At 48.0% G+C, this 24693-nt stretch overlaps 1 protein-coding gene across 3 annotated transcripts in view; it reads left to right on the plus strand.

The window, feature by feature from the left end:
- Window positions 1-24693, plus strand: part of Tsp74F (Tetraspanin 74F) — a 339549-nt gene that overhangs the window by 177765 nt on the left and 137091 nt on the right. For 2 of the 3 annotated variants that reach the window (XM_089564383.1, XM_089564393.1), the window contains one exon: window positions 22160-22261. The gene's annotated coding sequence lies outside the window, so the exon portion shown is untranslated. Of the gene's footprint in view, window positions 1-16429; window positions 16545-22159; window positions 22262-24693 lie in introns of those variants that run through there. The other variant, XM_089564386.1, reaches the window with a different exon arrangement.

Below are 24693 nucleotides of genomic sequence, written 5' to 3' on the forward strand. Positions count from 1 at the left end.
GGCCTTCCGATCACGTTTATTACAGGCAGAGAGCTGTATGTTCGCCTAGGAATCGAAATACATCACAGTTACTTAAGAAATCAGGCGGATGAAGGCTGGGGAGGACTGTTTGAGATTTGGTACCCTTACGGATTTCTTGTTCACAATCAGCCGGACAACAGTCAGCCGTCGATTTAAGTAGCAAAATATGGCATACATGGTCGCGCGTAGGTAGCCAAGGGTACTGCTGATAATATGAGGGGTATCCCTGGTTAGGAGTTGCCCTAATAAAAACACATAGTTATCGCGTTCTCCTCTTCTGTCACGATAGCGGCGTCTTCCCAGCTGGCATACTACATTGGTTATTCCTATGGGCGTGTAATGATGATGATGATGTCCTCAGGCTGAATGGCACATCCCACGGCGGGGGATATGGGCGTGTATGTTCTGCAAACGCACTGGGCGCTTGTTTCTTTTTTTTCTCTCTCTCTTTTCGTAACATCGCGCTGGTACTCTTTCAAAGTTCTTGAAAATTTTCCATTTTTGCCGGGGAGTACGTGGCCACGGTCTACGCAAGGGATCTCGAAAACCATTGTAAGGAACTTATTGGCCCGCTACTGCGGATCTTTCAGGTTGAGTAGCTTGTTCGGTGGCTGACGGCGCCTGTACATACTCCACTTATTCCCCGCCCTTTCCGCCTTGATAACGAACAAGAGGGCTTTTAATATTGTAACGTGGCGATTATGCGCATTTATTTGAATGTAATTTCGATGTGCTCTTGTTATTGACTTCGCTTACATTTCCTCAGGCGCCTTTACGTGAGGTCTATGTAGTGCAACGTGCGTAGTGCACTTTGTCTCTTTTTATTCTTCTCATCATTCACGGTCACCCAGTAGATCGAAGCTGAACGATTACATTGTTAGTCTGGGAATCCAGATTATCGTCCGGATTCTGATCTGGTAAATATTCCGGATTACTGCCCACAGACTAGGATGTCATTTAGGTTCAGACTAGCTTTATTCTTTCTCCATATTCGGAGAGAGAGAGAGAGAGAGAGAAAACTTTATTTACAGAGGAATTCGGGGCACCCCCCAGGGTCCCCGCACGACCCCACTGCACTCAAGTGTTTATGTTCCTGAGGTCCATAACACTGGCAGCACGGCCGGTGGCGATGGTCTGCACGGCCGGGTCCTCCGAGTGCACTTTCCGCTGTTTTTGATGTTTTTTGGCTTTGTTTTCCAAACAAGGGGCGGTGGCAGCGTAGTTTCGAATTTGACGTGGTACTGGGGTGTGAGTCTGCGAGAACCTGCTTGAAACTGCCTTCAGCATCATGCGCTTAGAAACACGTGGCGTACCGCTTCTTTGTACGGGAGCTCAGGAACAGCAGCCCGCGAACCTTTCACGGCAGCCCCCTGAGTTATGTACCGCATGCATCACGAGCTGCACGATTACGCCACGCCCCTTTCAGCGAGAACCGCTCGCGCAACTGCAGCTACTCATACCCCGCCCAGAGAAGGAACAACCTGAAAGAGACCTCGGCTGGGCTTGCTAGATATTATATGTACCCCCGCCATCCAACGCGGGTGGAAGCGACCCCAGCAATTCTCGTGTATGCATTACAACTCGAGAGAGCTCCGCATTTGAAAGAGAGATCTCCGCGTCGAAAAGAAAGCGAAGCGATGCGGGGGGGGGGGGGGGGGGAGCGATCAAGGATACAGATGGCTGGTTGATTGCACGAGCTCGCGCGAAAAGTGTTCGCGCACATGCCGCACGACCGCACAAAGAGGCCCGTCGAGCTGAAAAAAAAAAACAAAAAAAAAACGCCTTTCTCGCCGTTGGACGGAACGTGGCTTTTAACATACGGGTCGCACACTCCTCTCGCGCACACGCTCGCGCCACTGAGAGCAAGCAGCGTACATACACTTGGGTAATGAAGCGCTTTCGCCACCTTTTCCGGTCCTTGATTCGCGACTGCCAGGATGTGGGCTTTTCTTTCTTCCTTTTTACTTTCCTCTTCTTTTTCTCTCAGTAATCTCTCTCTCCGTTGTCCAGCCTCCGAAAAAAGAAAGACAGAATAAGTGTGTTCGATTCTGCGGGGCCCCATCAGCTGTCGGCATTCGCGCCCGAAGGTTGTTGCGATACGGCGCGTCCTAGAATGCGCCCCGCGGCTCGAGTCGGCGCGGTATCTCTGAGCGAGCGGGCCGCACTCTGAACCACGCACGCGGGTCTGTGGCGTTTGTTGAGCGCTGCTCGGCGAAATAATGTCCGGGAAAGGAGGAGCAGCGGCGATTTGGTAATCGGAGCGACTGATGAAACCGCAACTCTTTCTTTGTTTTCCCTTGTCTTTATTCTGCCTGCATTCGCTCTCTCTCTTCCCCCATTTCTCTCTCTCTCTCTCTCTCGCTCTCTCCGCGTTTCTTGCGTTCAGTACTTAATAGCGACAGGAGTTTTCGACATGAACGCGCGCAGGTAAACGCCGCGTGCGCTGAGCGCGCAATTATCGAGAGCGATCCGTGAGGGCGCGCCGTGCGCATGCTCGAGCAAGGTTGACTACACTCTTAACCAAAGACGGAATTGTTTGATGGCACGGTCAAGGATATATAGGTCAGAGAGTGATCAGGATGGACAATCTCGGACGCAGTGTGCGGAAACAACTTGAACGTTTGTGCATTATCAAGTGCTTCGGACATTATCTCAAGCTATTTACCGTGCGGTTCGTATAAAGCTTCCAAGTTGTGGCCATGCTGGTGCACGAGCAGTTAGATTTGGTATCTGCAGGCTGATACACGGGAAGTTATATTTGCTATCTGCACATAGATGCACGTGTGGGCAATTACTGTCGGCCTTCTGAAATTCGCCAAGACGTGAAGTGTCACAAACGGAGGGCTTCAGTTCGATGTCCATGCGGCAAAGCTTCAGTTTTGCCTTCTGGTGATCAGCATTAGTTAAGACTGATGGCCTGACAGACATTCTCTCCGTTTTCGAGACGGCCCCTTTCATCCAGCGTTGAGGCAAATAATTCATTAAGCCTTGTGTTTTTCGCCTGAAATCTATAGTTAAACCACGTCTTTTACGATGTTCGAGCCAGCAGTTCTTGTCCAAATAACCTGCCCGGCGCGTATACGGGTGTTTTAAAATCTGCGTTCTACTCCACCAACTTGAAGTCGTCGTGGTAGCTTGCTTTGTCGTTACTGGGAACAAGTAAGCACTTGAGGGAAGGCGGCACAAAAAGAGGGTAAGTTTTCATGCTAATGAGTTATTACTTTTACATTTCCGAAAAATTGAATAAGGTAATGACACAAAAATATCATTTACGTTCCTGTTAGCGCTATCGGCATATATAGTAATGCATATAGATAAACCCTAAAATATCTTGCGATATTTACAAATCACGAAAGTGGCACTTTGCCTAACAATATAATGCTAAACACTATACAGCGTGGTGTGGAAGGAGACGTCTTCATAATAGGAAATGGAGCGGTTAAAAGCACAGCAGTGGTGGCCTAGTGGTTAGAGCATCCATCTCGTTTGCGAGAGGCGCGGGGTTTGTTCCCCTGTGCCAAAATACCGACAATTGGGGGAGAAAATTCGGAGCAACAGCGATCCACCCATCATAACTATGACGAGCCAGCGTCGTCACGATGGTACGTGGCTTGTCTCAGAGTAACTTGGTCTTAACATCAGAATATATTAGGCTAAGGAAAAACATTTCGCAAAATGCCCCTGACCTGATGCTCGGCATATCTCAGGCAAAATAAAAATGCGTCATCACCATCAAGATGAAGCAGGGGCAAGAGCTTTTTCGTAGAGCGCCGCAGAGCGGCAGGTCTTCAGTTTCAGGGCTACCATAAAAAAATATAAAAAAAAATAGGCGCGTCCTCGGATGCGCCGAACATTTGAACAGCGACTTCAACTGAGTACAAATTTCCTAAATTTCCCGAAGCTCTTTTAATGCCTTTTTTGCGTCAACTGACTGCATGCGTTTTCTTTTTAAATTTGAACCTTCCTAGACAAAGGCGCACGAATTTACATAGCGTTGGAGTGGATGCGCGATTGCTACTTTTGAATTCGCAGAACGTCACTCCCCGCGTGTTCGTCGTTACGTGTAGTCCATGTTTAAATAGGAAAGAAAAAAAAAGAAGAAAATCTCGCAAACTTTCAAGAACTCCAGCCAGTTACCGAATATTTTTATATAACGTTCATGCTGGTTTACCATGCTTTCTTGATTACGCCGCGAGCCTCAAGAAAAATTAAGTGCATAATTTGAATTTTTTAGCCACTCCTCTTGTTCTATGCGCCTACATTTTTGCTTTTTACTTTTGTTTGGAGAATCAAGGACAGTTTCGGTTCACATCAAGTGGACAAATGGAGGAACAGTGCAGCTCACAATGCACACTAATTTCGCACAATGTTCGCTATATCGGCGTCTGTAAGCGCAAAATCATTACGCTGTGTTCCCTGTTTCATTCACCCCACATTCCCCTAATAACAGAAGAGATAGGATATGTACCGAGCCCATATTATTGTTGACTGGATATGAGCGTGTGCCTAGAGGAGCCGAGTTTCAAAAGTATGAAATATGGCAGTCTAAAACCTTAGTTTCAACATGCAGCTGCACAAACATTGAAGTCTGAAGCTGCCAGCATTGGAGCCTCGCCTAAAGAGAAAGAAGCTGCTGCGTAATGGAAAAGAATAAGGGGATTAAATTATATCATCACTGGAGCAGAGATTAACTTATTAGAGGCCGAAGCATGTCATAAGCCCTGCTCAGTAGCAAAACGAAAACCGCAACGAGGTAAGTCCAATGCGGCCGCAAAGCAACCACAACGAAACTAAAATGCAGGCATAGCTCGGACCCCAAGCGCATAGCATAAATACACTCAAACATACAAACACACGCGCCAACGGGCCGCGCCACGGATGTATGACGCGTGAAAATCGCATTAGTCGACACGCAAGCGGCCTTCGCATTCAGCCGGCGCCATGTATCAAAACGCTCGGCCCGCGCTAAGCGCTGCAGCTTTTCAATACACAGCGCGCAGTTGCCCGCTGTTGCTGCTCGGTGGCACAGCAACCCCCACCGCCGCCGCCGCCGCGCTCAATGTGTGCATATCGATTCACCGCGCCCAGTCTCGGTCGGTCGGCCGTAACTCGGGCTGCTCGCTATATACGTGTAAGCGCGCCCATGTGTCGGGCACTCATATGCGCGTGCTTGACACGACGATTCTTCACCACCGGGGCTGCGCGTTGGTTTGTTTCTTCGCGTCTAGCCATCGGATAGCGTTATTAGGACCATTCGTTTGGGGGGGCGTTCCGTGAGAACAGCCGCCGCCTCTGCCGAGACTCGTTGTTAATCACCGTTGCCACATTAGTTTTTTTTTTTTTTTTGTCGAGCCGCGTGAGTCGGCTCGTAACTCAGGTATACGCATAACACACATATGGCGAGCGAGTGTTTGTTGTTGTTGTTTTGTTTTGCTTTTTTTTTTCCTGCCCGGCGTAAGGAGTCGCCGTTCTGTGATCATGCGGGCGGACACATTGTGTCTGTCGCCGCCCCTTCTCTCTCTGCGCGCCGTTCCTCGGACAGGCGCGCTGCTGAGGGCGGCGGTGTCTCTTTTTCTGACGCGTTCGTCGCCCCGGCCTCGTCGAGCAGTCAGGCGCGAAAAAAGAGGCGGGCCGCATTCCCCCCGTCGCCACTCTGCGAGCCGATCGCGCTTCTGTGTAATAGAATCAAACGAGAAGCTTGCCTTGCGGCTGCTCTTGTTGCTTTGTACGTGGCAGGTTCAGCTCTTTTGCTCTTCGAGAGCGACGTTCAAACGTGTAGCTGTGCAGCCTTACTTTCTTTTCACTCCTTTCACTTCAGACTGCTGCACAGCTACACGTTTGAATGTCGCGCTAGAAGAGCAAAAGAGCTGAACCTGCCACATACAAAGCAACAAAAGCAGAATGCGCTAGAGGAGGGCTTGCTCCCTGTTTAATCCTATGTAGGCGCATTCGTGTTTGGAGTGTGACAATTTGTTAGTTTGTTCTTCGTTCCTTCATTGTTTCCTCGGCTGGTGAATTGCTTTGTTCGTTAGCTGAAGTTACGGATTCTAGAAACAGGAAAAGATCAATGCTCGGGAAAACAACGAGGGAATTGACTGCAACAGAAAATCCAGCTTTAGGGTCGTATATGTCAGAGGTGGCCGTGTTGTACGAACAAGTTGGAAAACCTGAAGACTGGAATTAGCAGTCTCCAGGCTGATCCTCTATTTAAGGGGTGAATATTCAAAGGTATAGTCTTATGCCATAACCCCTTCTATCAAGACCTTCCACTGTTTGAAAGATGAGGCTAGAGAGAGAATAAAACTACCTGATGTGTCGAGCACGTCTGGTCAAATAGAGCACGTAGAGAGGTCAGTAGTGACGCCCAAAGATGCGTATTTGCGACGGATCGCCCTCCATGAATCTTCAGACGTGGTAGTTGCGCGAAACACACACACACGACAGGTTACGGGACGAGCGCTCGTCCCGTACCCTGTCATGTGTGTGTGTGTGTTTCGCTCAACTACCATGCCTGAAGTATTGAACCAACTAGCCCGACAACACGTGGGTACTCAAGATACAAGATTTTCCTAGGTTGCAAATGATACTGGAACGACAAACATGCCAGCCCGTTAACGACCTCGTTAGGGAGTCTGCGATGGCTGTAAACGCGTCAACATCCAAGAATATCGATCGGCCTACATTTTCGTTTTTGTAGGTCACCATCAAACAATATAAGCGCTTAACGGTCACACTTAACGGACAGTTTTTGTTTAACGTCGAACAGAAATGGCTGCTGTGTCACAGGCACCTGTTGCACTGCTCGTGCGAAAATTCCCTACATCCAGAATAAATCGACCAGGCTGATCTTCAGGGACGTGCGCGTGGAATGGCGTTTCACATCACTTAAACTGTAATTTTTTTCTAGTATTCTTTTTATTTCTACATTTGATATTTTCGCATGGCTGCATTTTCTGTCTTTATCTCCCTCGTCAATCGCGCTGTTTCGTTTTTCTAACATTTCAGTAAATTTCGCCAACCTAAAGATTTTGCCTGAAGAATATTTCCACCACGCTGTTTACTCGACAACAACGTCTACTTCTATATAGACCCCAATATGTCAGTTATGTGCTGGGCTGAGGCGGAATTTATTGCCGTTTTGACAGCAGCGATCCTCAAGGCCGCCCTCAAAACTGATATATTGTCCACGGTCTCCACGTGTACCACATATTTACTCCTTCACATGTATAATAACGGAATGCGCGCACCGTGAGAAAAAGCTACCATATAGCGCTCGCTCGAGCTAGCGCGCTCTCCGCGACACGCACGGGTGAGTTAGAGCAGCGGAAAACAAATGTGGCATGTCGGTTTCAAGGCGCCGTGCGGCGCTCGAGTCGATTTATTCGAGCCGGCGGAACGTGCCCGCAACGCCCCTCTGATGAATGCGCCAGGTACCGAAGCAGGTAAAATTATGGCGGCCATATGTTCAACGTGAAACAGGGTCAAGACTCCACGAAGACGATGAACGGGGACGCTACAAAAATGCAAAACACTGCAACAGGGTTTTTGTCATTCTTTATTCAAATGTGCGGCATTAACGATGTATTAGACCTGGTTCGCATATTTTATGTTCGGCCCTAACCACCACGGGTGGCAATGCATCTAGGCGTAGACGCTGTTTTTTTTTTTCAGCGCTATTTCAGTCGATAAAACGTAAGATGGACCAAATTCCACTGAGAACGATTTTCTGGGCTCTATGAACAAAAGAAGAAAAAACAAAAAAATTGAAGGGGACACACAAAATTCTCTTTAAAGGGGACGACGCGGTAGCGTTCATGGGTGCATGCCCATAGGCGGTATGGGTCATTCTCGACTTTACATTCATAGATGCCAGGGAGTCTCCTCATACCACTCCTGGCGCCGTGGCTAAGCGGTTAAGCGATGCGCCACTGCCACGCGTTGGTAGGTACCACCACCAGTGGGGCTTGTGCGACCTAGGTTTCTCTTCTCGCGTGACCTCTCGCGACCAATTAATGACTGAACTGCTACCTGCCAGGGTGGTCAGTTTTCTCGCAATCCGGTAGGCAGGTTCTGATGACGTCACGAGGTTACGTCACCTAGCATCCTAAGCCCACCTATGTTGCTTCTCTCGGAATTTTTCGCTCATAACGCCGGCGCCCACGCCGGATTTTCTACAGAACGGGTGCCGTAATGCTAAAGCGTTAAGAAGGAAAGGGAATGGATGATGAAACGTGAGGAAGGACATCTTATTCGGGCTTTTTTGCGATCTATGCAGGCTAAACTGGTTTCATTACGGCCGCCTGTGCCTATGAGGCTTCCTATCAGTCAGTCACGACGGTGGAGGGTGCGGTGTACTTTGGGATTGGGGTTAAGTGTAGGATGGCTAGTGACTCCGTTCCACCATGTTGCTGTCGGTGGTGTCGAGAGTTCACGCTGCACACAAATGATCCGTGTGGTCATGAAATGATAGGGTAGCCGCCGCAGTGGCTCAGCAGTTATGGCGTTCAGCTTCTGACCCGAAAGACGCGGATTCCATCCTGGCCGTGGCGATCGAATATCGATGGAGGCGACATTCTAGAGGCCCCTGTACCGTGCGATGTCAGTGCAGGTTAAAGAACCCCAGGTGGTCGAAATTTCCGGAGCCCTTCACTACGGCGCCCCTCATGGCCTCAGTCCCTTTAGGACGTTAAGCCCCCATAAACCATAAAAGAAACCCTCGATGGCCATGGCCGGGTGCTGGTGTCAAGCAGCTGCGTTCGTATAAAGGATGTGACGTTCTTGTGCAACGTACCCCAGAACTCTGGCTAGTGCCTATCCTCTGGCCTGTATGCGTCATTGCAGATGTTCGGGGTACATACTGCGAGGGATAGGCATTACTTGGATCTTGTCGCAAGGGCCGGTCGGTTGTGCAGAGGAGCGGTTTGCAGAGGTTTCAGGGCCTGGATATCTAGGCAAGCCTGGACGTTCACATCCTGTCTTTTTTGGCGTCTCGTTGCTGCGATGGCGTCATGCGAGTTCAACGATGGTGTTGCGTATATCGAGTCGAAGAAGATGTGTGGAGGCGTATAGGAAGAAAGCCCAAGGGCTGTTTTGAGCGCTGTTCTGGGAAGTGTGTTCAGTTAAGTGCGTTCGGCGTGTGCGAGACTTAAAGTTATTCCACATTCATCTTTTCGACCACGAGCTTGACACTTGTCGTGCCGCACTTCGTGCAGACTCAAGCTGATGCATGCAAATTGAGGAAATTTGTGCCTTGACAAAGCTGATCCTGGTTGTTCCGAAATTTGTTTATATTGATTAATAATACCAGATAACTGTTTAATCACAATCTCGGAGGCGGCGACAGCCCAAGGGGAAGGCGTCTAGCAGTCGCGGAATGCTGTGACGTTGGAGTTTCCCGAATCTCTCTCCTTCTTCTGTAGTTATAGGGAAGCATAATCAATTTTCCGACTATCTGCGCCTCATTAACGTGCACAATGGGGTCAAGTATAACAAGCGTGAAACGTCATCTATTCTAAACTATGTATATGCCACCTTGAAGAGCAGCAGGAGGCTTGTTATTGTGTTACTTCGAATTTCACTTTTTTTAGATAATTTTTGCATTGCTTTGCGCGGACGCTTTGGCGTCAAGCATGCAAGTAGAATTCGGCACTTTCGATAGCAAGCGCAAACGTGATGTCACGGGGCGCCTTTGTGCGATCAGAGGGAGAGAGAACCACACAAACTTATAGTGTCTATTCTACGATACACGCTTATACACCTGTAAGATATGCGCACGCATATGTCGCTTTCGCCATGCAGCTTAACTGAAATCCGCTCCGTGGAGGGAAAAAAAAAGAGCGCGACCGTGATGCTTTGAGCCACGAATGTCCTCCCGCACCTTTGAGGCATATTCTGAGAGGAGAAAGAAGGGAGACCTGTACGTAAGGAGTCTTCTGTCACAACGTATACTTTGAGCTGCTCGTTGCAAATCGAAATGTGTGCTCCTGGCTGTACCCTCCAGCGGATATATAGACAGTGACCGCGAGCATTAGGCGCATACCAAGTACGCTTGCCAATGAAGCCAGCGCGCAGGGCACGTCTCGGCAGAGGCGTCTTCTCAATCATGTCAGCGCTCCATCGCATGCGATTTGAATCTCGTTGTGCCCTTTCAAGTCACGTCCGTATCTCTGATGCCAGGTGGTTCCATCCAGAGCCCAGACAACGATGGGAATAAAAGGCTAAAAAAATTGTATCCCACATCGTGGATTCTCCATACGTAATGGGTCCTACCAGAACCTGAACGCGGCACTGTTAGGGTCATACCTTCGGAAATGACGGATGATGGTAAGCTTCAGTTTTTGAGGAAGCGTTTGGAGGCAACGCTTCTTCCCTGCTTAACCGCAGATTATTCTCTCCTCTTTATGTTATTCCCGTTCGCTCACGCGATGCATACATGAGCAACTTATCCCTACGCGAAGGCGATGTGTAGAAGCAATGAATTTGCGCACAATCTGCAATTCCTATTGTCCGCCCCGCAAATGTTCTCCCTGGGGCGTCGGCGTAGATCCGAGGCACCCATCGCTTGCATTTTTTCGCCTCCGAAGCGAGTGACGTCACCGCTCTAAGAACCTTTTTGTTTCCCCCTTCTGTAAACTGCGCGTCCTGAATAATTGAGCAGCTCGCGCCCTTGGCCCCGCACGCACAGAGTGTGGTGGGTAGCGATGATCTCAGACGTTGCGAGCGCTGTGGCACTGTGAAATGGGCGAGCGCCGATGAAGCTTTTGCTTTTGATCGTCTCTTCTCTAAACCAGCAGGAATGCGTCGCTCGTGGGCGCGGTGATCGTCGTTTTCACCGAAGCTCTGCGGTCAGCGGTCTTTCTAGCATATGGGTCCGACCCTGGACTGGAAGCTTTGACAGAGGAAAGCGTTGCTGTCACGTCAGGGAGAAGAACATTCCTAACAATTCTGGACAGAAGCACTTTTGAGCAGGAAACCGTTGATAACCGCAATGTTTTCATATAATGCAAGATCTCGATATAAAAATCAATATATCCACAGATCGCCCGAGGGCAGTCTTGAATTTTTGTTCTATTAATGTTTTTGCTATCGTCAAAAACGTTCCTCATTGGTTTTTTATGCCAGTCTTAACTATACGATGTCATCGATGGAAACACCCTAAAAGAAAGACTTTCCTTCATATCAGAAGAATGGATCATTACCTTCTATATTTCCATAAGAGCATATTACACTGCAGTTCGCACTTTTCAGGTGTGGATCTCGGCACTTTATACGGGTACTCATAGTCTGCGCATCGAGGTAGCCCATCAGAGTCTTCAAAAACTCACGAATATTTCATAGGTTTTCCCCATATTTAACGTTGCGAACGAGAGTAGGCAGAAAACAATTAGCATCTCGCAAAACCATGCGTGGGCCACGCCGAGATCCTCTCAGTTCAGCGCGGCGTACCAGCAGTCCCATACAGCCAAGTTCAGCTTTAGTTAGTTTTGCAGGGCTAACGTCCCAAATCGACTGAGGCTATGAGGGAAGCGGTAGTGGAGGGCTCCGGATAATTTCGACAACCCGGGGCTCTTTAAATGCGCTGACGTCGTATAGTATACGGACCTCAAGCCTTTCTACTCCATCGAAATGCGACCGCCGCGGCCGGGATCGAACCAGCGTCTTTCGGGTCAGCAGCCGAGTACCATAACCACAGAGCCAAGTTCAAAATGTTCTCTGATAATACTGCCTTGATGTTTTCCTCGCACGGGAAGCCTTTTCAACGTCTCGTTCTCGTTGTCGCACAAGTTCAAGACGGTACCGCGTTCTGCTTCGCTTAGTGGGCCGAGCTCCTTACGTTTCCACAACTTGAACAGCCTTTTCACGAATGATCGCACATCGTTAAGGGTCGCGTAGCCTTGCTGACTGATGACGTCATGCGGACGACGACAACGGGATTTCGTGGGAGTCTAGCTATAACAGCTTACGCTGCAAAAAAAAAAAAAATAGAAGCAGAATGTTCCCAAGGCGTGGGCGCTCAAGGGTAGGCGGCGGAGCGGCCGGACTACAGCAGGAGACCGCAGGCTGACCCGCGGTGATGCGCCGCCAGTGGTCTTTCAATTACGGCGCCGCTCGCGTGATCATTTAACGCAGGATGTGGTCCGGCCCCGCGGCGGGGCGACCGAGATGTGCGCAAGAAGCGGTCGGAGAACCTCAGCGCCCGCTGCACACACCTGTCCTCCCGGCGGGATCCATTTGTACGAGACGTCAAAGCTGTCCATCAATGTCGGCCCCCCTTGGCTACCCGCGCTCTTAAAGAGGAGGCTGGGAATTAAAAAGAAAGGACACGCAGATAGCTGTTTACGAAGAGCGGAAGTGAAAGCTTTCGTACTCGGTCCTCACAACTTGTTCGCAGTGGAGTAGCAGCTACGACGAGCGGTGTTCTGTGCTCACGCAATCGAGAGCCATGCAGACACTCCAGATAGCCGTCGCCTTTTGCTCGTAGCTTCCACTGCGCTGCCAGCAACAAATCTCAGCTGCTCATCCTTCCCTCCTTTGGCGATTACCCCCCCAAGTCCTCAGCCTCCAAACGTTCACAGTTCTATGCCCCCGGACAAAGTAAACGCGAACGGCAGGAGAAGAACGCGGAAAACACTTAGCGAACCAGTCGCGTGCTCAGAATGAAGAACGATTTGCACGAGCCCAGAATGAGGTTGCGTTCGTCGTTTGTGAACTCATCGGAGTTGAGAAGGGCGTGACGAAAACAACGTGTTTGAACACGCTCGACGTTTATTTCCAGTTCCAATTACCGTGTGCCTGTTTTAAATGCGAGGCGTAGCTACTGGGCGAGGCTGGAGGAGAAGTGGGTGTGATGGGGCCTGTTGACAAGAAATTGACGGCGTTTAAATGGTCAAGTTTGCGCTTTATCTCGGTTTGGGTACGACATAATTGCGGGTTCTCATTCCGCACACGCTTCAGGCACATCATCTCGTGTCTATCGCGGCGAGAAATCCGAATTGCAACTCGATGGGTTATGCCAGAGCGAGATGACGAGTGGAGACGTGTACGTAACAAAAAAGAAGTTACTCCAGCGATTTGCAAGGAAAGACGAGATAAAAGCCAATCTATGAAGCTTAGGCGATAAATCTGCCGACTGTTCCTTGGCTGCGGACCATGAATGCATGAATGCAGATGGAATGACGTCACTGACTCTCCTGTTGGACTAGGACAGACGGTATAGTTACCACTGGAGAGTTTCACGATAATGGAGACGTACTAGAGCGGATGTGAGCCGCATCAGCGGATGGCTTTGCTCACGCCCTGTGGCAGGTGCATTACTAGACAGGGCACGTATCTTCAGCTGTCCGGGGACAACAGCAATCCGGTAGAATGGTATTACGTCAACGCTAGTACATTCCTCTTACGCTGAATTTCTCTAACAATGAAGGGTCGAGAGAATGTGTTACTATTACAGTAATCTAACACTATGGCATCTGCATGCTATTTATTGGTTCCCGGTGACCTCACTTAGACTTCTGCTACGACGTTCTACGCTGACAGCGGCTATGCACGCCACAAACCCAGAAAAAACATGCCTCATGGTAGCCTGCGGCTACTATACAACATGAACGTCATTGCCGATGCTTTGCGGTGTTTGGCTCAAGCCGCCTTTATCGATAATGAAACAAATTCTTGGATTAGACACCTCTACCTGTCTACTGGAGTCTTTGGGAGGTCGCTAGAGGCGTACTACAAGGATAACTGCAAGCCGCAACTGCGGCCCTGCAGGCTAAAGAGGTGGGGAACGGGCCCAGTGCGGTGAGGTGGATTAAAATTATATTTTATCGCAACATTGCGTATTATTAAGAGCTGTCATGAATACAGTGGTGCGTGAGCACAGTACTGCTGGCCGTTCTCGCAGCGTGGCGTATGGATGATCTTCCATCACAGCGGCACACTCAGTTTACCTTTGACTTTATCTGAGCGGTGACACTACGCATCGGCGACGATAATATGTACATAAATAAAAACTTAGGTGTTTATGTCATCGGTGGCCCTTCCTTTCGGTTGTATTTTTGTTGTTCGGCGTACAAACCATGATATGAATGCGGCAATAAGAACTGAAAAGGAGCCCGAGAAAAGTATAACGAGGACTTTAAAGTTGATGACTTTAAGGGACACTGATATTTGTAGCAAGAGCTGTCATTTACAAACTACGTTCTCCATATTCAATGCGTTATCGAGAGGACCCTACTTTGGGTTCGATTAAAAGGTTACACAAGTTTATGCGAGGTGAGTACGTATACGTCTTTCTGTTTTTTTTATTTGGCAACAATGACACCAAGGAAAGCTCAAAGGAGATAACCATTGATCTTCGTGCGCACATTTTTAATCGCACTCTGTGCACGTACATAGTTCTCAAAAACTTCTATTCTTCGCGGAAATCGCGAGCGATTCAAAGTATATTTATACCCCGGGTATCGGTGGCCCGAGCGCGTGCCGAATTCGGCGAAAGTCGGCCGTCGCCCGAGCCTATAAATGGCAACGGGGCCACCACCTTCCGGACCGCCGGGTCGCCGCGCTGCCCTTCTTGCGTCGCGTGCCGTCGCACGTGACGTCATTGTCAAGGGGGCGCCAAGTGACGTCACTTCGAGGGAGCAGGTGGTGATCAGCGTCGATTCGCGCCAAGCCGGCGTGCGCTCGTGGGTTCTTCCCCCTCCTGCTACTTCGCCCCTTCACCTTTTTCTTGCCTCGACACCTCTCGCGTCCAGTCTACACCGCACAGGTCGCGAATTATATAGAAGCGCGAGCGGCTCGGTATCGGAGTACACACACGTCTGTCGGTCGTTAATTTTGCACGCATGTAATGGAGGAGTATGCCGAGTTCGTTGTTGGAAGGCCGAGTTTGTTCCATCGTGCGTGCAGATGTACGCTATCGCGGGGTAGAGGACGCATGCGATGCAGAATTTACGCTGAGGGGGTCATTCGCTTGCATCACTGTGTGCGCTCACAGAAGAGAAAAGTAGAAAGGGAGGAGACGAAAGAAAAGAAGAAAGGAAAAGATGATAACAGGGAGGATTCCGTTGCTGCTCACAGGAGCATCGTAAGCAGGAAGTGCTTGTGGTCTTATTGTTAAGGTGAACACTGATGGTAGGGGACAGCTCCGAAGCAGCATTTACGCAACGTGTCAGTCTTCTTCCCAGCAACGACATTGCCATCGTCCTGTGGCCCTGAGTGAGCACTCAGTCGACTGCGGTACGAAAAGGATCTAGCACGAAACAATAAAAACCCGCGAGATGTGTGGTGCATAAAGGCTCGCACTGATCGCTGTTTTTGTCATTTAATTCCTGTGGTTTGGGTAATCTCTTTCAGCTGCTGATTAGGGTAATGCCGCAGGGCCGTATTCTGGAAGGACTTACCAGTGGAGGTCGCTAAATCATAGCGGAACCATGAAATGACTTTTCTCTTTTTCTCTTGGGGGGCGGGGGTATGTTTTGTTTCAAGGTAGAAATGAAGGATACTAAATGAAAAGGAGCAGGTTCGCTGTGTGAATAAAGTCAAGCCATACTGCTCTCTTAATGAGCTTCAAGCACTCACTTACGAAGAAACATCTTTCCGGAAATCCTTAGCTGGTGGGAAGGGTCGCATAGCCTTTAGTCACAAGGTTACTCTTTTCAGCGGCGCTGAAGACCTGGGAGAGATGTTGTCCAGCACAGGTGTTCCTTTCGAGCGCAACTTTCAACTTTTTTTTTCCCCTTTTCACCCGCGAAAACTCTAGGATACAAAAAAAAGATGGATCTTGAGCCCTATACGTAATGCGTACGCTGTGACCCTAAAACCGCTGCTGCGGCTTGTACATTTGTTTCTAGCTGGGCGACGTAATGCAAAGGTGTGGAATAGACCTTAGCTGGGCAGCGTGAGCACAGGAGTCGGCAGCAGAGGAGTCGGCTTCGGTCGCCAGCATTCCTCCAGCAGTTTTCAGTCGTATACACCTCTTCTCTCCTCATGCTCGTAGACCGCAGACACAGGCATGGGCGGTTATTTTTCAGCAGCTGTCGAATTCCAAAACAAGATAACACAAAGTAAGATCCAATAAAACCTGGTCCCTCTGGCGAAGAAAGTATGAAAAAAGTTTGACGGGGCCAGGAAGCAGGTATGCGCACACCAGAGCATGCATGTATGCATAATCGCATCTCTGACCGCACTTTTAACCTGACATTTACGCGTCCGGTTCAGGGTCCGCAGTGCACTCGTCTCCCTCCGCAGCAGGCTGCTGCTGTTGCCCGGGTTCGCCGCGCGCGCGGTTCTAACGCGTCTCCGGGGGCCACGCCACGAGCGGCGGCGATGACGAGCTGGGTGGAGGTGGGGGTCACGCCGTGAAAGGCCAGGGCGCGCACCCGGGCCCGGCGCTGCGGACCGCGCCCAACACCATTGCGCGGCGGCTTGTCGTGGAACCGCGAGCCGTGTCAGTCTCCGCCCGAAGCGCGCAGGGGCCCCGTCGGCATCGCCGCCACGGACTCTGTCCCCCTGCCCGCAACCGCCCCATCGTGAGTGCGTGCGCTAGGCCTAGCCGCGTCGGGCTGCGGGCTGTCTGTTGTTCGACGTTGCCTGTTGGAATCTGTACTCGGTATGGGCCGTTTGCATGCAGCGCGAATAACGAGGGCTTTGGAGTGTCGAGTAGGACATTATCGCTGCCGTTTTCGCGATCCTTGGCGCACTACCTTGGTTTGATTTTTGCACTTTGTGTTCTTTTTATCCCCTTTGTATTCTTAGTTTGCTTTGTTTTGGTGTGTGCTGTGCTTTCGTCTGCGTGCTTTACTTTGGTTCGTGTGCTTTCTATGCTTTGCACGATAAGTGCAGTTTGTGTGGGAAACGTGCCTTGTATGCTCAGTGTCCTTTTCTTTTGTGCTTATTGGTCTTCTAGTACTTCGTGCGATTCTGCGATTCGTCTGCTTCATGTGATCCGCGGCATGCCCTTTGTGTACTGCATACCCTCCCCCCTCTTTTTTTACCCTGTTACTTTGTTCTGTGCAGCTGTTTTTCTTATTTTGTTCGTGCTATAAGTGCAGCCGCATAGCACTCTTATCTCTCCCTTCTCATTTTCTTCATCGCTTCTCTTCCCTCTCCTTTCTGGAGCAGGCGTGCGTTGTGCTTCTTGCGGTGGCAGTTTTCAGCCTATTTCTTTTCTCTTTCTTTGCTTGTGCTCGTGTTATGGAATCAAATATGCCGCGGACGTGGACCTTTGTGTGACGATTGTTATATCTGTTTAATTTGCACTTTTTGCTTTCTCTACTTTGGGATAGATTTTTCTCGTTTGTGATCATTATTGCGAGAGCACCATCGATCGTGTTTTAAAGCTACAAGTGCAAAAAACCTGTAGCTCGTGCCTGTTTATTAGGCTCCAATACAGCCTGCTTGATTGAATCCGCTCTATTAACATTTAGCGAGCATCGACGACGGCTCCTGAGTTTGCTTTCAGCCTCTGCGACCCTAAGTACTTTGTTAACTTTTCCTACGATCATACTTGTTCCAAAACTCAATGACTGCTTATCACTCACCGCTTATGTAATGCCCCCTTACGGGGGACCTTTGCGGCAATAAACTGAACTAGACTTGCAACGAAACTGTACCGTAAGAACACAATGTTTTTGCTGCAGATTTTTTAACTCATTTTCCTTAGGCTTTCATATACCCGCTGCCAGATAGACAGAAGGACTGCAGAGGTGCAGATGTTACACTCTTAGGGAAAAGGGACTAACAGGGGGCGAACGGTTAACCTTTTTGGGGACTAACTGACCTGCCTTTACAACTCACCTTACCTTTACAACTGACATTCGACACGTATTGAAGCTCGTAGTATTTGTTTATGCACTTTCGCAGCTGCCAGCCGTTTCGATTGCACGAAGCCTTTTTCTCACGCAATAGAGTCTATCCTCTTCGTCACGGGCAGCGGCGGTGCTCTCACTGGCCTTAGAACTCGTCCTGCGCTTCAAAAATCGAGTACTATTGCAGTTGAGGTCTCCTCGCGCCATTTTAAGGCGGAAGCGTTTAATGCCTCATCGTTGTAAGCAGGAGTTGTCGACAGAAAATGTCACGCTTTTCAATTGGTCGAAATGCTCGTGACGTCACAGTGCGCGAATTTCAAATGGGGTCAATTGTACTTTGGCTAGTAACCATGCAACCAATGAAAGGGATCGTATAGTGATGCTCCAACTAAGTTGGACTGAGTTTAGTTAATTGCTTAAATAATCAATTAGCCTCATTAAGATAGAGGAGAATGAAGAGGTCAGAAGAAAGAGGAAAAGAAAAGAAAGACGCGCGCCGCAGCGACAACAGCGTCCGCGGAAGACGCTGCTGAAAAAAACAGATAAGTACGAAGCCGCGTTCCCTCCACCACCACGCACTTCCCCACTCAGTAAGACGTTGCTCGTTTCATATACGTTGTGTCGAACATCCTAGACAGTTCCAACAATTGACAGGTGAATGACAGAACACGATGGATAGAAATACAATAATATAAATATGAAATAGCCTAATTAACCTTTCTAGTTAGACCGCATAAATCAATAAAACCGAGAACGAAATTGGTCGAGTTGGGGAATCGAACCAGGGTCTCCGGAGTGCGATACGAGCACGCTAGCCACTCCGTAATGCCAGCAGAATGGTTTGGAATGAACAAAGGCGCGTCTAGCTAATACGGCGTCTTCGTTCACTCCCATCTTCCCCCTTTCCCTCACGGCGAGGTGCAGGTGTCCACCCAGATATGCGAGAGAGATACATTTCCTTTCCTCAAAAAATAAATTTACCGTCCAGCAAGGCGTACAGCCGAATTGGCGATGGCGTTCTGTGGACTCCCTGGCAGCGTTGCAAGACGCTGTCGCGTTCCAATCTTACAGGCGAAGCTTAACATGTTAACCACACATCAGTAACACACGCAGACAGCCAATGGACGCGTCATTCGCTGACAGCACTTGAATCATCATTCACAACCACATTCGTGACAAAATGTTGTACTAAGGCTTTCGCCTTGCACCACTTTAGTCGCCAAAGTGACTCCTAATATTCGCATGCTGCAATGCTGCGATTCACCCCCCGTTAGTCTCTTTCTCAGCAGTTAGTCCGCTGAGTTTGCGCACGGCGCGCATTTGTGGCAAGAAGAGTGTCGTGTGCAAATTAGGGGCTAACGAGCCGTTTTGAGGACTAAAGTTGTCTTTGCTATTCCCTGGGCCGCTTTTTTTTTTTTTTTTTTTAGAGTGTAAGCGTGGAACGTTGCGTAGCAATCTGGAAGAGCGCTTTCTGTCATTGCAACTTGGACGGTGAAGTCTAGGCCGAACTTCAAAGACCGATGCTTCAGGCACCCATGCGAAACACATTTGCTTTGTTCTTTATTTCTCTCGTTCACGCTAAGGCGCTTTTGAGGTATCCGCGACTAAGCTACTAACCCCTGTCCAGTGCTTCATCAACAGAACGTCGATTTCCTGCCCGCGAAAACCCGCATGCTGCCTACCGTTACAGCTCCCGAAGATCGTTTCACTCTGACATATCTTCTTCTCTCTCTTTTTTTTTTACCGCACTCGCTTAGAAAACTTATTAGCCAAAATAACTAATCAGGGCCTGTGAAGCCAATCGCTACTCCTCAGTGGTATGCTTTAGCAAGCATTGATGTGCAAAACAACGTAAAATAAATATTACATCGTGTTTTTACAGGATTGTATTTTAATCGTCGACTTCACCGCCTTTCCTTTCGCGTTATTTGCAGCTTTTCCAAGGTGAGGAATCTAAGAGTGGAGACCGTTACTCTACGCAGCCGTTGCTTCAGCGGAGCAGTTGAATAGCTACGAACCACGCAGTGCTGCGTGATGGTGGTGGTGACATCTCCACACTTCACCACGATCACTGGTCTAAACAGGAATGGCTATGCAAGATTCTATTATGACCCCGGCCTGTCAAAATTTTGTCCTGCATATACCCCACAATTCTGGACAGAAGCATTTTTGAACAAGAAAGAGTTTATGAACACGATTTTTTTCATATGTTGCAAGATTTCACTATAACAATCAACGTATCCGCAGATCTCCCGTCTACAGGGTTGCATTTCTGTTTGTTTGTTTTTTGCTATTATCGCTTTTGCGATCGTCAGAAGCGTTCCTCATTGGTTTTCTGTGGCAGTCTTAACTGCCGCGTCCGAGCGATGGGAAAACTACGAAAGAAAGATTTCGTTGTACATCGGAAGAATGGACCATTGCCTTCAATATTTCCATAACAGTACCTTATAATTTTCCAATATTCGCAATTTTTGTCCAAAAACATTGGACATGAATTCGATAACTAGTCAAGAGGGAGAGAGAGAGAAAGAAAAAAATAAAAGCCTGACAGTTTACGAGTTAAACTCAGTGTCGTTTTTTAGTTATCAGGTAAAAATTTGCGGTTGCAGGCGGCACGCATCTGCTGGGGTCCTCTTTTTTCTTTACATTATTTCTACCGCTAGTAGGTCCGAATATCTGCTGGATTTCACCATCACTGGCAGCAATTTAAGATAGATGTACTTATTCATTCGTTATCACTGCCAAGAGAAAGTACATGCAGGATGAGGGCTGCATCAGGCATCGTCAATTACGCTGCAATCATTAACGAGCTCAACACGAATATTTAGCCAGGATAGGTGACGACCAAGTTACGCGAGTCCGTGCATATCACACGAAGGGTCTTGAGTAATCCGAGAACTAACTTTATGAAGTTAATGTGACTGGAACACCGTATCAACGAAAAGGCAAAGTGAAAAAAACGAAAAACTCCTATCTTAACTAGCGAGTACGATGCGTGGCTTATATTCGCGTGTTATTTGCGCGGGCTAAGAGGCAGGAGCCTCCCCGCAAACAAGCACTGCGCCCTCACGTAACTACCTTTTGTAGGAAACAAAAGCACCCCGTAGCTGTGTTTGTCTCTCAAACTCTGGGGAAAAACAAGAGCGTTCGCTTGATAGTTTTGCATCAAAGTCAACTAAATATAGCGTCCAGCGCTGCCGCGTTCGGAGGAGCTTCTAAGTAGATCTTTTAAATTTTGCTGTTGTGCATGGGTCTTCTTCGTCTTACCGCACGAAACATGATGAAATGATACCCCGTAGTTCCCATGCCCTTTCGTTAGCTTTGTTGTTATGTTTCTAATATCCTGCTATCACTGTGCTGCGTTTGTATTTACGTCAGCACATAGTTTCTGTAAACAGCGCTGATGTGCCCTCACAGGCAGTTGCGGTTTGCGTACAAAGTTGAAACAGAGGGTTCAGCTTGTATATAGACGCTTTTCCACATCTTCTACGTAGACTTAATAATCGAGAAACACGCTGGTCTGTATGTGCAGCGCTTAATGCAGAGCCGTCGCTTGTAAGTATGCTGCGGCTTTTAGAATTCCACGGGCTGCGCATATCTTTGTAGCCTCGATTTCGATGTCATAAGGTTAGACACAAAAGCTACTAACGCGTATGAGCACAAGTTGTGTATGCTCGGAGGCAGAGGGTTCCTGAATGAAAAGCTTGAAAGTTGGCTTAATTGTCAGTTATTTTCAAAAGAAAGGAAGCATGGACTTCGGTACGGACAAAGCCCTTCCAGGGCGCCATATGTGCGATAGTCGTTCACGTGTAAGTTGCCTCCCCATATTGTTTAGATCATGTCGCCCTCAACAGTGCACACATGTCACAGTGCACACATGTCAGTAGCGGAGATCATACATACTAGCAGAGGGCCACAAGGGGTACAGGTAGCGCATAACCTCAGGCATCCACCGTTTTGCAGCACTCGTGTAGAAACCACAAGCTGACAGCACAGGCAAGCCTGTGCCCCTATTTTTCTAAGCCGCTTATTGGTGATCTTACAAAATGCAGGCTCGTACTGCACATAGAGACCGATATCTTCTTAGCATTGCCATAGATATCCAAGCCATGCGTGCCTATCGGAGCGACTTTTCTTCTATCACTAATGTACAAGAAATGTTTTATGTGGGACTTCGAACTGTTTTCATCAACTATTTTTCCTCTAAGCATAAAGGTGCAACACTACTGGCCATGTCAGTGCTTTCGGTATTTTTGCCTCACGGGTTCGCCACTTTTTTTGTGTACTGTAGTTGCAGCTGCTGTGTCCTTACTCCAACCGCTTTCATCTCGTTTCAGGTGTGCCCGGAAGTGTTTTCGACTGACTGAGGCGCACATAGGAGCCAGCCATTCCTGAGGGGGGCAAAGCTCGTGTGCCGGCCGCCGATAGCCGGCCCCCAGGTGCGTATGCCACCCCCGCCGAGCATACTAACGCGGGTAGAATCAATCAATCAATCAATCAATCAATCAATCAATCAATCAATCAATCAATCAATCAATCAATCAATCAATCAATCAATCAATCAATCAATCAATTAGGCTTATTCCACAACAGGTATGTGAGGGGCGGGGACAAAAAGTCAAGGTATAGGCTTTACTAGCTTTACTAACTCAGCCTTACTAGTTTGTTTTTAATCTACAGGAACTTTCCGCTACATTCTTTTGCGTATATATTGAAAGCTAACCTAACTTGATTGGAGGGGTCATTTACTGCATGCTACTGATATTAGTGAATGCAGGAAGGTTAAAATAATGTAAATATATAAAAGTCACCGCCAAGAGCCCCTAACATCCCAAACATAGAACAAAGAAATATTGTGAAGCTCGGAGAACACGCATAACTTTAATGCATATATATAGTCGACAAGAAATGGTTCTGCTCAGCCCCGATGGGAACCAAATTGCCGGTGTCGGAAGCCATTAACTTTGTGTCGCATCAGTGGGCAGCCTTCGTCAACATAATCCCCGCTGCAAAGAAATTATTGCTCAGTGCCGCGGATACAACCGATGACATTGTCATTTGAACATAAATTTCAAACGAGGTTTAGGCACGCATCTGGAACTGCAGGGAAAATGAGAAGTCCTTTCCTCAAGACACCTATCATTATCGGAAATTACCGACGCTTAACGTCAAAGTCTTGATATGTTTATCGTCGCAGCTTTCGGTATGGAAGGCACGTCGCCGGAATAACTCGTGCTACATTTTCTATGGTGACGTAGTGCCCCCTCGTGCAAACCCAGGTATTAAAATGGTAGGTCTTTCATTTGAAGCACTAATTATCAGCCAAATGCAGCGTGCCTTAATTATCGCCGTTTAGCGTTATAGAATACAAGAGACACCACACAATTTGTGCACCAGCTTGTCGCTGATATAAAGAGGTGACTCAAACAACTTCTGTTCTTAGTTTTTTCTACTTAAAATATACAGAGGCAGGTTCTTCGTTGAGTCAAATTTGCTTTCCACCGGTCGACATTTGCTAGCAGTTATTTCTCTTCGCAAATAAACCCAGAAAAACCGTATGCAGAGTGTTCTCGCACGCTAATCACTGCGGGCGTATGTCATACATGCCAGAATCGTCTAACTTGATTCATTTTTCCAGCAAATACCCAAGGTAAGTTCTCCTCAGATCACTTTTCAACATCCTCCTTTGAACGCTTTTGCCGGGAGCCTTCTTTGCAGCTTATTGTGAGCTTACTAACGATAAGAAAATCTCTATGCTTTACTGCAGCTTTTTATAGAAAAGAGCGATAAGAAGCACACCGTTGCTTATGTCTCTAATGACGCATTTCGCTCAGCACTAATAGCTTCAAAGTGTACAACCTTATGAAACCTGCCAGACTTCTTCGTGCAAAATTTCCTTTTGCTTGCTTCCTTCACGCTTCTCTGCATTTAATCGTGCTGCGCGGATGTCGTGATGTTCGCATATCTGATGCAGCGCATCGCGATCGATATATATTACGCGCTTGTTTTCTTTACTTTATTCGTTTCTTGAGCACTGACCAACGTGATTCCCTTCATGTTCGTGTTGTCTTGCTATCTGAAGCCAGAGCCCTCTAATTGTAAATAAGAATGCTCTGCATGCTACAGTTTTGTTTGAACTTATCAATATAACAACGTCTGTGATCAGAGTTTCAGCCTGAGTCGAAGTACCCACATTTGAAATAACCATGTTGACCTTCTTCTAATGGAGACATATGCGCAGGGTTCGTAAGCAGTTCCTAAACACCATATGACCATAAACGCAGCATTGGCAAAAACACTATTCAGTAGTTTCACTAGTAAGTGCGCTTCCGAATGAGCGTATTGCTTAGTACGAAGGTGTGAAATTTTTGGACTGTCAGGCACGAGCCCAGTTACAAATTTTTTTTTTCTGGCGTGTATATTCGCGAAGGTCTGTATCAACAGACGTTATTCGCTGGTGCTTTAATTTAATATCGAAAGAGGGGATCCTGAAACCTTCAGGTGACACATATGTGCTAGTCTCATTCATTTTGCATTCAGTTTGAACGGCAGTATAGAAACTGTGGAGGCGACACGACGGTTTACTAACTGAAGCAAACCTTAATTAGTGAACCAACGGTTACTCGAGCTTTGCTGCCATCGTACTTCTGCGAAAGGAATGCGCAATTGGTCAGATTTTTCACGATAATGAAAATACTTAAAACAAAATAGGATCCATGCAATGTTAATGGGCATCGATTAACTTACGAAAGCATTAAACTTCCGAGAGCACTATTGCTTTAAAAGCAGCAAAGAGGGAAAGAACTGGATGTCCACATGGCATTGCAGGATTCCACATGTAGAACGGAATAAGTATTAGAGACATAGGTGA

Source organism: Amblyomma mixtum, chromosome 1 (assembly GCF_055824585.1).
Source record: "Amblyomma mixtum isolate Tamu chromosome 1, ASM5582458v1, whole genome shotgun sequence".
Taxonomy (NCBI): domain Eukaryota; kingdom Metazoa; phylum Arthropoda; class Arachnida; order Ixodida; family Ixodidae; genus Amblyomma; species Amblyomma mixtum.